The 15,183-nt window shown below is 51.2% G+C and overlaps 1 protein-coding gene across 6 annotated transcripts in view; it reads right to left on the bottom strand.

Annotated features, from left to right (window-relative positions):
* The window catches only part of ATXN7L1 (ataxin 7 like 1), a 270,996-nt gene that overhangs the window by 74,744 nt on the left and 181,069 nt on the right, over positions 1–15,183 (bottom strand). Inside the window, exon 1 of one of the 6 annotated variants that reach the window (XM_056118271.1) lies at positions 2,912–2,981. The exons of the other annotated variants lie outside the window; for them this stretch is intronic. The gene's annotated coding sequence lies outside the window, so the exon portion shown is untranslated. Of the gene's footprint in view, positions 1–2,911; positions 2,982–15,183 lie in introns of those variants that run through there. 6 annotated transcript variants of the gene reach the window in all.

Genomic DNA, 15,183 nt, shown 5'->3' with positions numbered 1-15,183 from the left:
CACCCCTGTACTATCTCTTGGGCCCCTCTGGCACTCCTTTAACACAGAGAGCATGCACCAGGCACTGTGATGTTCCAGGGTGGAAAGTCAGGCCAGACGGCACTGTAATTTATCACCCAAGGACAGAGGTCAGACATCAGCCTCTCTGGAACAGCACCTGCAGCCAACGCAGACATCCTCTTACCGACACCAGCCTTCGCTTGGCCCCCGCGGTTCCCGTGTGGCCCGGCCAGAATGGCAGTGCCCATATAGATAGGGAATGCCACCTGCAGGCTATAACTGCTTCATCAACATGACCTCCCACCACACCAGCCATACCCTTTTCAAGAAGTCCTATCCAGGCCTGCGTGGGGTGGGTGGCCAAGGCTTAAGGATAAATGGGGGCTTCTTCTTTAAGACAGTGATGCAGAGGGGAGAGGGAGATAGCACAGCATTGGCATTGCCCACGGGCTGACCCGGGTTTGACAACGCCCCCCCCCCCCCCCCCCCGCCAGGAGCAATTCCTGAGTGCAGAGCCAGGAGAGAGCCCTGCACACTGCTGGGTGTGGCCCCAAAACCAAAACCTGAAACAAAAGCAAAAGTGACACAAATGTTGTCCCTGTCTCAGAGGTACTGAAGGGGCAGGTGTGGCAGGCAGTAGAGGGTGGGCAGAGGGGGAGGCAGACACCAGGGTCTTTAGGGAGAAGACGCGTAGAGATGGATTCTCACTCTACTGCCAAGACAATCCTCTCTGGGGGCTACTCCAGCCTTTCCCTAGGTGTCTTGGGCTAAGCACATAAAAAAAAAAAAACCCAAAAACAAATACACACACAAAAAAACCTTGTCTCTGTCACTGGCAGGCCAGGTCCATTGGCTCGAGGGGGCCAGGGGCGATCATGACACAGACGGCAGTTGGGGTAGCCAGGAACACACTCCATACAGCATCATCTGGGTGGCTGTGGGTTTGTCAGTCTTGGGACAGCTGGACCAGAGCCCCCAATCTGGGTATTTTATTTAAGCCCTGACTGAGGTGATTCTCGGTGCCAGCTTCGGGCGTCTCTGGAGCTAACCATGCTGTCTGCGGGGTCAGAGCAATCTGGGCTCCTATCCCAGATCTGTCACTCATTAGCTCTGGGACTGGGGCAGAGAACACACCCCCACCCCACCACCCCCCTGCCAGCCCCAGTTTCAAGATCTATCAAATGGGAACAACTGAGCTCACACACTGAACCTTAAGAACCTCTGATCCACAATGGGCAGGAACCTCCAGGGCACCTCATTCCCCTTCCCCATCTTAGCACACACTGTGTTCGCAGCTGTATGGATCTCCTGCTAGAACTGGGCACAACACGGATGGGTGTCTCGGCGCCTCTTTTCTCCCTGGCATTTAACTCAGGGGCTCACTCTCACTGACCCCGACCCTGCTCGCTTGTGGACGGGAGGGGAGCAAGGTGAGAACTGAGCACAGGGAAAGCCAGGAACTCGATGCCAGAGCAAGGAGGCACTGCATCTGAGTTGCCCAGAAGAAGACAACATTGATCTTAAAGAAATCAAAGTTGAAAATGCACATAGTAGGTTTCTCCCCACCCCTGAAGGAAAACTGCTCCAATGACCCTGGGTTCCCCGGGGGAGCACTCGGTTTAAGGAAGACGCCAGAGGTGCTGACCCCCCCCCCCCCCCGCCAGGCCAGAGTGCAGGCCCACATCTCATCTCAATGCGCTGCTAAGTTGGTGGCATCGTCACTCAGAGCCCCTCACCCCGCCCGGGACTGCTTTGACCCTGCCGCCACCGTCACTAATAACGGAACCCAGTCTGCTCTTCTTGGAGTGGCCGTTGGCAGTGGCAAACAGGAAGTTGTCTTGAAGTGGGGTGTGGCTGTACCAGGTCCATATTGGCAGACAGAGCCCCACGACTCTCTCCTGCTGCCTCCTGCTCCACAGGGAGTCAAAGGTCTACGCTGCTTCTGTGAACACAAAACTGGAACTCCCTTGAAGAGCAGCCCTCATCCCTACTCCACCCGGGACGGGGCAAGCACTCCAGGCGGAGTCCCTTCCTTGCATACTCCTCAGTCACTGGCCAGTGTCCCTGGCTTACGGAGGGCTCGGGTGCTGGAGCCTGGGGAGGCTTCTTTCCGTTGGACTTCCCTGGGGACACGCAGGAAGCCAAGCTGGCCAGATGCACCGGCCCTTGCCAGGGAGGCCACTTGGCCTTCCTATTGGTCGAACACCGCCCCCCCCCCCCCAACTCCTCCAGCTCAGCAAGCACCCCCACCCTCTGCTGTAGGCACCCAACACCCTCCGCCACCTGGGAGGAAAGAAGGCAAAACACGGGTTGCCAGTTTCGAGAAATGCATAAAGTTGGACGAAAAGGGCCTCGCAACGTTTCCTCGCCCCGACAGCAGCATAATAATAAACAAGGACCAAGAACAGCAACTGCGAAAGCAAGTGCCCGGGTGCAGCCAGAAAGTGCTGGGCTCTGCATGCATGGCACGGGGCTCTGCCCTGGGTGGGGGGCCTCCGGGGCAGGTTCCCTGCAACGTGCTTCCTGGTGCTAGCTAGCAAAGGTGTGCTCTCAAAATTTTCCACTGGCCTGGGGCCGGAGGGGTGCGCCTGCAGAAGGGCTGTCCCAAACAGACAGACTGGGTGGTGGTGGTGGTAGTGGTGGTGGTGGGTGGCGGTGGGGTTGGGGGCGGACCCCTCCAGCCTCCTGCTTCAGACCTCCCCTCCCCATTCCACGCTTAGCCACGCTTAGCCGTGCATGCAGCTCCAGCCCCGAGCCGCCGCCGAGCTGTCGAGGCGACACCTCCAGGCAGGCGGGCGGGCGGGCTGGCAGCAGGCTCCGCCAGCCCTGCGCGCTGCTGCTCTCTTCCGTGACCTGGGCCCGGCCCCCGCGCCATCCTGGGTGGCCCGGCGTGCCCTACGCTCACACTTACACATCCCAGGGAGGCCGCCTGGCCGTTTGGATAAGGGAGGCTGAGCCAGTGACACGCCGGGGCAACGCCGCTTGCTCGCTCGCTCGTGGGAGACGTTTCCTGGGCTGCTGGCGGAGGGCCCTGGCCAGTCAGAAAGCACCGCTTCCCCTTTAAGAGAGCACGCCCAGATGCGATTAGGGAAAGGCAGAAAGAAAAGCCCGGAACAGGCAGGGTTGTATCCTGAATTTGGCAGACCAACTTGGGTTTGTTCTTTACCCCCGGACGCGTGCACGCGTGCGCGTGGAGGTCTTTGCACATGCACGCGCACACGCGCGCGCGCACACACGCGTGCACCCCCACCCCCCACCCCAGGCTCATCTGAGTTGTCACTGTTTAAGGAGACCTGGGGCCGTGCTCCTGCCACAGTTCTGTGCACCCCAAGCTCCGTGGCACCTGTCCAATCTGCAGAGCTGGGAGCCTGTCTTCCCCGCCCCCCCTCCCCTGCCCAGGGCTTGTCCATCCTGATGGGCAGAGCCCGCTGCAATATCCAGCCCGCAGATGCTTTGGAGAGGAGAGAGATGGCACCAGAAAGGGGGGGGGGTGGATTTTACGGGAGAGTTGAACTCCTGAGTAACAGCAGGGAGTTTTCATTTAATCTGGAGATATAGGAAGTGTATTCCCTGGTCTTGGTGAATATGGGACAGCTGAGAGGGACAATGGGCTGGTCCCACACCCATAAGGACTCACAAAAGGACACATGTCAGGTGATTCCACTGATATAGAAAAATCCAAATAGGGAAATCCAAATGGTCCAACCGGGGAGAGCATGTAGAGGAGAGAGTGGGGGGCAGTACTGAAGGGGAGGGTGGTATGTTTTAGAGTTAAAAGTGGCAAGGGTGGGGATGGAGTGATAGCACAGCCAGTAGGGTGTTTGCCTTGCATGTGGCAGACCCGGGTTCGATTCCCAGCATTTCATATGGTCACCTGAGCACCGCCAGGAGTGATTCCTCAGTGCATGAGCCAGGAGTAATGCCTGAGCATTGCCAGGTGTGACCCAAAAAGAAAAAAAAATGTGGCAATGGTGGCAGTACACTGCGAACAGACTTAGCACCACCTAATTGCCCAAATGTTTTTCTTTTGGGGGATGGGAGTAATGGTCACACACAGTATTTTATCAGGGCTTACTCCTGTCTCTGTGCTCAGGGATCACTCCTGGCAGTGCTTGGAGGACTATACACATAGGTGCTGGGGATCAAACTGGGAGTTGCTATGTGTGTGGCGAGCGTTTTAATCTCTGGTCCTTACGATCCAATTTTAAATGGTTTTATCTGGACATCACCTCAATCTAAAAAACATTCTCTCCTGACTAGAGAGACTAGTACAAGAGTTAACTTAATCGCTTTGCCTGCAGCCAAACCCAGTTTGATCCTTGAGCTCTGCCAGGAGGGAGCCCTGAGCACAGATCTGGGAGTAGCCCCCAAGTACTACCAGGTGTGGCCTAACCCTCACCCCATGCCCAATAAAATAGGAAAAATAACAAACAAAACAACAACAACAAAAAGACCAACCAACTCAGAAGGATAAAGTGTGTTTGGGGCCATTTTATCTTGGGTTTCATTTCAACATGTCCTCTATAATTAGCCTATTCCCTGATGAAGCTTACACCCATCCAGCTTGGCTAAGGAATGCCATCTTCTAATAAGGAGAAAGAAACACAAACCTCTCAGCGACAAAGGTATTTTAAGACTTCCTTGTAGAACTCTAGAGAATTACAGGTGGGGAGATGGCCCAGGCCCCTCCTGCTCTGTGAGCCCTTCTGGGGTGTCTTCTATGGCAACAGCTAAAACACAACCAATGCCAGGGACAAATGTTTAGGGAGACTCTGTCTTGGGGACTCTGGCTTCTTGGCTTCCAAGAAGGTGGTTCCTTCCCCCCCCCCCACAGGTTTTTGGGTCACCTCCGGCGATGCTCAGGGGTTACTCCAATTACTTCTGGAGGTGCTGGGGGACCATAGGGGATGCTGGAGGTCAAACTTGGGTCAGCCACATGCAAGGCAAATGTCCTACTTGCTATCCTATCATCCCTATCCCCAGAATGGAGGCGGACCCATCGGTGTCTGACTTGGAAGGGGAGGTAAATCTGTTTTTTTTTTTTTTAATTTTTATTAGCGAAACATCATGAGGTACAGTTGTAGACTTACAAGTTTTTGTGCTTGGGTTTCAGTTATACAATGATCGAGTACCCATCCCTCCACCAGTGCCCATTCTCCAGCACCACGGATCCCAGTATCCCTCCCACCCCCCATCTCCGCCCATCCCACCCTGCCTCTGTGGCAGGGCATTCCCTTTTGTTCTCTCTCCCCTTTTGGGTGCTGTGGTTTGCAAAAGAGGCATGGAGTGGCAATCATATTCGGTCTATAGTCTACTTTCAGCATGCATCTCCCATCCTGGGAGGATCCTCCCAACACCCTTTATTTGGTGCTCCCTTTTCTATCTATCTGAGCTGCCTTTTCCCCTAGCATGTGCGGCTGGCCTCCAAGCCATGGAGTAAATCTCCTGGTACCTATCTCAGCTATTCTTGGGTGTTAGTCTCCTATTTTGTTACTTTATGTTCCCCAGATGAATGCAATCTTTCTGTCTGTCCCTTTCTTTCTGACTCATTTCGCTTAGCATGATACTTTCCATGTAGTACCACTTGTATGTAAATTTCATGACTTCATCTGGTTTCTTATACTTCCATTTTTTGTAAAATGGAGTCAGTGGGAATTGCTGTGGGGAGACCCACCCACCCAAGCAGCCCTTCTTCATAGGGCCCCAGCCCCCTCTCTGCAGTCACTGGCGGCTAGAGGGTTCCCCTGCTCCTCGACCTGAGCACAGCCTGTCAAGGGCAGGAGAAGAGGCCTGTGGAGTGTCGCAATACTCAGAAGAAACGCAGACAAAAGGGCAAGCCCGTGTGCAGCTGGGAGCCTTTCTAGAGAGGATCATTTGCAGAGTTCCAGGCAGACTTGGGACAGAGACCCTGGGTCCTCTCTCCCAGAACTGTCTGCCGCCGTCTCCCACTTCTCTCTCCTCACCCCTCTCACCAACTATCAAGGAGGGGCCCAAGTTCTTGGCCAACAGGTGGCTTAAGAAAGCAAGATGCCCAGAAGCATACAGCTCTATCCTAGGAGGTGCTGTAAGCATAGAGCTTTAGTTCATACCATAAAACAAGCAGACTCCAGCTACCCTGGAGAGAAGCAGGGGGATTTCTCAAAAATGAAGCCCAGAAATACCCGGTGACCCAGAAATTCCACTTGTGGTTATTTAGGGGGAGGCGGCTATCTGGTAGTAGATGGCAATGGGACTTCTGGAGGTGATCAGAAAGCAGTATGGGTGTCCAAGGAGGGAGGGTACGCCTGAGACTTATATGAGGTTGGATTTGAACAAACCAAAGTTACCTCAGTACCTTCATTCCACGACCACCCCCTGCCCCGCAAAAGCCCTAACAAACCAGAGAAACCCTAACTCAATTTTAAAATGGGGCTAGAGAGATAGTAAGTGGCAGACTTGTCCTGTCTTGCAAGCAGGAGACCTCCAGATACGATCCCTGTCTTCACACAGGTTCCCCCAATCCCCATCAAAGAATGACTCCTGAGCACAGAGCCAAGATTCAACCCTGATCACTGCTGGGTGTGGGCTACCCCCAACCCCAAAATGTGACACCCCCAGAGAGTAGGGCAACTAAGTTTTTGAGCATCACAACAAGGGTTCAACTCCATGGTCATTATAATAACAAAGGGGAAAAATGATAAAAATAAAAACAATGTTTCAATAAAAAACTCCAAGTCCAGAACATAGCTCAAAGGGCATAAAAAGAAAAAAAAAAGGCATAAATATATGCTTCGTATGTAGAAGGCTCATTTGTGATCCTCACTACTCCACTACTGCATGCCCTGCCCTCTGACCACTGAGTTGGGTGTTGTCCTTGAGTACCACCTCCATCAGGTATGGTTCCCCCGAGATCCCCAAAATTAAAAAACAGATGAGAGTCAAAGAGATAGTAAGGAGATTCAGGCACTTGCCTTGCACGTGGCCAACCCTGATTCAATCCCCAGCACTGCACAGGAGTCCTGATCACTGGGCAAGACTCCCAAGCACAGAGCTGGAATAAGCTCTAAAAAAAACCAAAAACAAACAAAAACAAAAACAAACATAACCTCTCCCCAACCCCCACAAAGAACTGATGATGAATATCAGTTAATCTGTAAGGAAATGCAAATAAAAACAAAACGAGAAACCATTTCATACCCACTAGATGGCATGCACCTATATGTATTTGTTATACATATTTTTAAAAAGGAAAATAAGGCTGGAGACATGGTACAGCGGGTAAGGCACTTGCCTGGCAAGCGGCTGACTGAGTTCAATCTCTGGCGCCCCGTACGGTCCCCCAAGCCCTGCCAGGAGTGACCCCTGAGTGCAGAGCCAGGAGTAAGCTCTGAGGACTATTGGGGACAGACCTTAAAAAACAAACAAACAAACAAACAAAAAAGAAAATAAATATTGGCAGGACATATGAGAGGGGCTGGGAGATAATCCACAGGACCCCTTAGCGCTGCAGGGACTGGCCCTGAAAGTCCTCTGCCCTGCTGGGTCTAAGCAGCACCACATTATTGGCCCAAGCATGGATCTGTTGGCCCAGGCATCACTAGGAGAGGCCCCTGCCTTCCCCCATCCCCAAGTGCTGCTTGGGAAGCATTCCCCACAATAAAAGGAAAAGAATATGGAGAAATTGGAACTTTGGTGCATTGCTGATTGGAATGTAAAATAATGCAGACATTGTGGAAAACAGTATGCTGGCTTAAACACAGAATTACCATGTAACCCAGAAATTCTACCCTTAAGTGTATATACCCAAAAGAATGAAAAACAAGTGGCCAGTGACTCACACACTTACGTCCATAGTGTCACTCTGCACAACAGCCAAATGTCCATCAATGGACAAACAAAAATCATGGCATATGCCCAGAGTAGAATATTATTCAGCCATGAAAAGGAATGAAGTGCTCATTCATGAACCTCAGAAACATGACGTAAAGTCAAAGTAGCCAGACACAAAAGGGTCACATATTTCGATTCCCTTTATATGAAATGTCCAGAATGGACAGATCCACAGAGACAGAAAGCAGATCGGTGGCTGCCAAGGAACGGTCTAGGGGGAAGGGCAAATAATTGCTTAATAGAGTTGAGCTTTTATTTTGGAGTGATAAGGCAATTGGAACTATACAGAAGTGGTGATTGCACAATATTGTGAATGTGTAAATGCTACGGAATTGTTTGTTTTAAAATGGCTAATTTTGTGTTATGTCAATTTCACTCCAATCAAAACACACAGGCAACCAAAGAGCCAGGATAATCCCCAGGCATCGCCCAAATAGAGGAAAAACTAGAGTCACCTTCAAAACCTTTCTTGAAATCCCTTAATGGAGGTAATTTGGAGGTAATTTTGTAAGATTGTGGCCAGTAGGAGACCCAGCCAGGCATACCAACGTTCAGATGCCTGACATGGCCAATTAAGGGCTATGAAGAAGGATGAGCCTATGTGAATAATAACACATAATAAACACAAGTGTGCACACACAGAGACACACATCAGGCAGGCTGGACTACCTGTGTATGAACAGGAGACTGAGGCACAACTCCCTTCAACCATCCTTGATATAGCATCTCTCCATTGGAGGGACTGTCACTCTAGTGACGACATCCTAATTTCCATCCAAGGGACGTCAGTCTTAGACCATGCAGTTCAACAGGCAGACTGAAGGGGAATCCTCTGTTAGCCCCTGCTCAGAGCTGCTGTGGTATATCCTCTTCCCAGCACTCCTGCCAAGGGCTGCCCAGTCTGGTTCCTCCGCAGCAGGGCCTAGAGCGGCTGGTGTCATCCAATCACCACCCAGGTTAGACAGCAGCAGCTGCTGGAGAGCTGTGGTCAGCATGAGCAATGCCTGCCCAGCAAGCCCATTTCTGCCTGACCCAGCCTAACATCCCTTCCAAAGACACCTTGCCCAATTTCTGTTCCCCGAAATCTTTCTTCAAGTGAAACATGCCCAAATACCCTTTGCAAGACATCTTTATTTATTTATTTATTTATTTATTTTGCGTCTTGGGTCACACCTGACCATGCTCTAGGCTTACTCCTGACTCTGCATTCAGGAATTACTCCTGGCGGTGCGTGGGGATCATATGGGATGCTGGGGATTGAATCCAGATCAGCCACATGCAAGGCAAACGCTCTACCCACTATACTATCGCTCCAGTCCTAGACATCATTCTTACCCCTCCCATTATTTCATGCCATTGGCTCCCACTGTCTCACAAATTGTAAAACTCAGAAGAGAGATCACTGCAGACTGGAGATCCAGGTGTGGGTAGCTCCTACCTGTCCGGACACCAGTTTACTATGAATGTAGTTAGAGATCCAAGAAAGATTTTCTGATTTCTTTTATTGGGCAGTGGGAGCACACTGGCGATGATCAGGGGTTACTCCTGGCTCTGTACTTATGTAATTCAATTACTTCTGGTGATGCTGGGGTTGAAGGGGCTGTATATGATGCCAGGGACCGAACCCTGGTGAGCCCCGTGCAAAGCAAATGCCCCACCTGCTGTACTATAGTTTTGGCATAAGAGATTTTCTGAGAGGTGCCATATTATCCTTAAGGCATTTTTTAGGGGGTGTGGGTCACACCCGGCAATGCACAGGAGTTATTCCTGGCTCTGCACTCAGGAATTACTCCTGGCGGTGCTCAGGGGACCATACGGGATGCTGGGAATCGAATCCAGGTCTGCCTCGTGCAGGGCAAACCTGCTATACTGTTGCTTCAGCCCCGCATCCTTAAGTTTTATCTTGCATACTTTGTGGCCAAGCTGCTTATCCATAGGTATGCTTTCAAAAAAACTCTTGGGGGAAATAGAGAGATAGTACAGATTTTAAGGCACTTGCCTTGTATGTGATTCATTTTGGTTTGATCCCTGGTACTACCTATGGTCCCCTGAGCACTACTAGGGGTGATTCCTTAGCACAGAGCCAAATGTAAGCCCAGGTGCGGCCAAAAACCCAAACTAAATAATAAGTGAAATTAAAGTGATATCTTATTGGGAGCCCTGGGAATGGGTCAATGACAGAAATGCCTCTTTTGCAAACACGACACCTGGCGTTCATCCCCCAGTGCCATCAACAGGCACTGAGCACCACCACCAGAATGTACCTGAGCACTTTCAAACAAGAATTTGGGTTGCGAAAATAAGATTCATCTCCCAGTGACACCACAACCAAGCATGTGCCCCGTGCCTGACCTTTGCAACGAACACAACAGGGAAGGAAAGGAAAAAAATACATACATTGAAAACCCAACCAAACCCCTGCTGAGATGTGTTCGGATCAGGGCTGGAGTGATAGTACAGTTGGTAGGGCATTTGGCTTGCACGCTGGGTTTGATTCCCAGCATCCCATATGGTCCTTCGAACTACTGCCAGGAGTAATACCTGAGTGCAGAGCCAGGAGTGATCCTGGTGCATTGCCAGGTATGACCCAAAAAGAAAAAAAAAAGAGATATGTTTGGACCCTGACCCACCCATATGCAATCATAACCCTGCCATCTATGCCATTCTTTTTTAAAATCTATTTATTTATTGCTTTTTGGGTCACATCCTGCGATGCACAGGGGTTACTCCTGGCTCATGCACTCAGGAATTACTCCTGGTGGTGCTCGGAGGACTGACCATATGGGTTGCTGAGAATTGAATCCGGGTTGGCCATGTGCAAGGCTAATGCCCTACCTGCTGTGCTATTGCTCCAGCACCACCAATGCCATTCTTTTGTAAATCCTCACTTCCAGTGAAAGATGACAGGGTCAACCCCGCAAATAGGCCCCATAAGGGTGAAAGCTGGATGTCTGACTCCAAGGGGCCACCAAGGTGTGTGACCTCGCCCATATTTCTTGATATTCTCTGGGAAGAAGCTCAAGGATGGCTGACCAAGGGGGTTGGCCATCACCTTCTCCTTCAGTGGAACCAACAAAAAGTCAAGCTTTCAGTCTTTTACACAGAGTGAGCCATCCAACTTTGCTTTTATAACTGACCAGAAACACAGGAATAAGGAAACGGGCAACCTGGCTTGCCAACTCCCTCATTACCTTCCTTAAGAGAAACCAAACAGATGTCAAGGAGCTGAGGTGCAGACAAGAAGCACCAGGCCCAGGGCTGGAGAGTCCAAATCTAGACTCTCCTTCCAGAATTTCCATCCTGTGAGGTTAATCAGGTTCCAGGGCCATGGGGAGAAAGTCAATGAGATTAGGCATGTAAAAGAGGCTTAAAGGTTAAGTCAGGCTACGCAAACATCATAGAGCAATATTATGATTATGACTGATATAAATCAATCGCAAAGATGCCATTTCTTTCGGTAGAGACCTTCTTGTTAGGCTGAAAAGGAGACTACGAGGTGGCGGGGGGGGGGGGGGGGGGGGGGGACGGTGGTAATCCACCTCTCCCTGCAGTGATTGCCTCTCATCTCAGACCCAATCCCAGGAGGGCTGATCAGGGGTCATGGACCCTGCCCTCCCAGTAGCTTGCGGGAGCATGTGGCTCCATGTCACCTGGCTGAGGCCAGAACCTGAATTCACATCAGGTGTCTTCGGGTAGGGTGGCGAAGGGCCAGGGTTCGATCCCTGGCACTTCAGCCGGAGCAATCCCTTAGCAGAAAGCCAGGAGTAAGCCCTGAGCACATATGGGGATAGCCCAAAGTCCTCCCCTTCCGCTCCAATAAATGAAAAGACAAAAATATTTCCCGAGAAGTGCAATCCAATGGAGTATTCATGTGAACCTGACGGAATTTTCACTTAAGAATATATCAGGTTGTAGCAACATTACAGCGGGCAGAGCACTTGGCCTCCCTGTGGTTGACCTGGGTTCGATACCTAGCACCCCGTAGGGCTCCCTGACCCTGCCAGGAGTAATCCCTGAGCACAGAGCCAGGAGTAAGCCCTGACAGTGTTAGCCCAAAACAAGCAAACAAAAGAATTTCCAGGCAGGGAAATAGTACAGTGGTTAGGGTACCCGTCTAGCATGAATTCAACCAGGGTTCAATTCCCAATTCCATGACCCTCCTGAGTATTGCAAGGTGCTACCTAGGAGGACCTCAGCATTGCAAGGGAGCCTGGGTATCCCCAGCAGTGCAGGGTCCAAGTAGCATCACATCTTTGGGCCCTGGCATTGAACTGATCGCCTGGTGGGTTGAGAATCGTTGGTGCCTACCTCCAGTGCCTGAGCACTGCTTGGGAACCCTCCCCTTTTACCCCCTGCCCCAGACCCTGGGGGGAATAGAAAAAAGAAAAGAAAAGAAAAGAAAAAGATTTGTGGAAGGCAGAGAGCGATGAAGGTTTCCTAACCTCCACCTAACTGCAGGTCAAATGCATCTGGCCTGGGTATGCCACCTGCATGGCAAAGGTCCTTGTGGGTTGGCCTGGCAGATTCTACCCTAGAAGCCTGGGGCTCGACAGGTGCAGCAGCAGACTTCGAGCCCTGTCTGAGAAACCACACATCAAGCCACATCTGGGAGGAGCCACTTCCTTTCTTGACTTCCTTTCTTGTTTGGCTTCTACCTCTTGATTTGGATGAACCTAGTCGTCACGGCTGTCATCCCAGCCAGAGATAACACCTGGAGGGGAGGAGGATAACTGGTGAGGTGAAGATGCTCCAGGTGAGAACAGGCATCTCTCCACGGCTGACTGCTGGTGGTTAGGACTCTGTCTGGCCCTGTATTCTGCCGGCAGCACTGACCTGCCTCAGACTCCCAGGAGTTGAGTGTGAGGTGGGTAGAATCACTGGAGGTGAATGGCAGGGGAACAGAAATAGACCCACCACTGTTGGCTGCAATGAAGACTCACCAATCAATGGATCACTGACCTCTAACAGCAGATCAGAGGCTGAACTCTTGTCTGGAGAGAAAGAGAATCGAAGCCAAGATGAGGATTCAAGGATATGGGGCTGGGCTGGGAGGAAAACAGGCTTTGGAAGACAGAACCCACTGGCGGGTAAAAAGGCAGAGTCTTCGCTGGGAGAGGGACTTAGCTAACTTAAATGTCCGGAAGATGGAAAAACTTCGGAACTGGGTCAGAGCAATATCGTACAGTGGATAGGGTGTTTGTTGTGCATGCGCCTGACCCAGGTTCGATCCTTGGTACCCCACATGGTCCCTCGAATCCACCAGGAATGACTCCCTGAGCATCATGGGGTGTGGGTCCTTCCCCCCCCCCATGAAAAAACTCAGGGTCCATCTTTTGCATCTTCAGTGCAAAGTGCAGGCAGGAAGGATCCCTTCAGGACCTTCACTCACTGTCCACAGGGGAGTGAGGTCCCCTAAATCACTACAGACAGAGAAGCACAGACCAATACCCATCTCTTACTTGAGGTCTGGAAAAGGTGAGGCTCCAACCTCACCTTTTCATCATATCATCGTGGGAGTGGAAGGATAGAGGGCTCGGTGAACCAGTCAATCCAACCGATCACTTAAATCTTGCCCATCGATGGGGTTGGAGAGAGAGTACAGTGGGTAGGGCACTTGCCTTGTATGCAGCCGACACAGGTTTGATACCCAGCATCCCATATGGTTTCCCGAGCCCTGCCAGGAGTGATCCCTGAGCGTGGAGCCAGAAGTTAAGCCCTAAGCACTGCTGCGTGTGGTGTAGCCCCAAAACAAAACAAAACAAAACAAAACAAAACAATTCTTACCCACCAAAAAGGTATCCAGCCAGAGTCGGAAGACAGGTATCTGGGGCCAGGGGGCTGGCAGTGAGCTTTTTGGGACATAATAAAACCAAGATGGGATTGCAAGAAGTTTCTCTGTCATTAGCTCTAAAGCAGCTGAAAGTGTTATTGCAGGGACCCATATTGTGGTCACAGGACCTGAGGTCTGCCAAGACTCTGAGACCGGAGATGTCTTAGGAGAAGCTTAGAGCCCTATCCAAGAGAAGCTCCAGCAGGAACAAGGGTGTGAGAAGGACGCGAAGGAGGACCAACAAAGGTTTCCAACGCTTCTCTAACAACCCCGTAGCAACAGACTCTTAACTAGGTAGAAAGCCCCACAGAAGAACTGTTTTGGCAAAGTGCACATAAACGAACTCGGACAAAGGAAGACCGTGCATGTGTTGCCAGCCCAGGATGCCTGAGCCTATGCCACTGGACATATGTTGTCCGCACATATGCCGCCCACATCTCCTCTCTTGAGATGCGTCCTCCTGGCTAGCACATGGCTCTGCATTCCAGGGGTGGCCACATCTCCTCCTGAGAGGTGTACTCTCTGGGCGCACTCTCTCCTCTCTCCTTCCTCACAATCTCCAAATGAAGCTGGTTTTACTTTACTACTGTCTTTCCTGAAACTCTTTTCTGTGAGGACAAGGCAATGGATCCGAGGTGCCTGGGTAAGGTCTAGGACTGACTTTCCTGCAAAGAGCAATTCCTGATTCCAGTCTGAGTCCATGCTTCCCCGAGGATTTAGATGGTAGGGATCTTCTTGCAAGGGCCGCACACAGCAAGAGGACTCTTGGTATAGCTTGACAGCTGCCAGATGAGACGTGAGGTTTGTACTGTGCAGAGGCTCATTGCAGACTCTTTTGTTATTGTTACTGGGCCACACCCAGAGATGCTCAGGGTTACTCCTTCCTGGCTCTGCACTCAGAAATCACTCCTGGTGGTGCTTGGTGAACTATAGGGGGGTGCCAGGGATCAAACCAGGGTTTGCCCACTGTGCTATCTCTCATTGAAATCTATCAGTCCAAATCTCCTATTCATTCCATGGGTGACAGAGTTGGACAGAAAGAAAGTGGCACACTTCCTGCTTAAGGATGCTGCCTCTCTCTTCCCCACTTCACTTAAGACACCCAGGGAACCTCCACAACATGTTCAAAAGAAACAAAAGAATGGGGTGGGGGAGAGAGCAGCAGATAAAAGGAAGTCCCTAGCCAGCAAACAGCTCTGGAAGGCTCAGGGGACCATATGGGGTACTGGGGATCGAACCTAGGTGGGTCACATGCAAAGCAATCACCCTACCTGCTGTACTATTGCTCTGGCCTGCAGGCAACTAGTTCTTACCTCCTTTACCTACACCCAGACAGACTGCAGGACAACGGGATCATACCCACATGCATGTGGCCATGGCCACAGCCTAAGAGCAGCCTCTGACAGTACAGTCCTCGAGAGGCCCAGAGATAAGGCACAGAGCAGCGAGCCTCAGCAAGGTGACAAAGGTGACAGGGTTCTAGC

This window comes from Sorex fumeus, unplaced genomic scaffold, assembly GCF_029834395.1.
Source record: "Sorex fumeus unplaced genomic scaffold, SorFum_2.1 ptg000037l, whole genome shotgun sequence".
Classification (NCBI taxonomy): domain Eukaryota; kingdom Metazoa; phylum Chordata; class Mammalia; order Eulipotyphla; family Soricidae; genus Sorex; species Sorex fumeus.
This window is presented reverse-complemented; position numbering and strand designations above follow the sequence as displayed.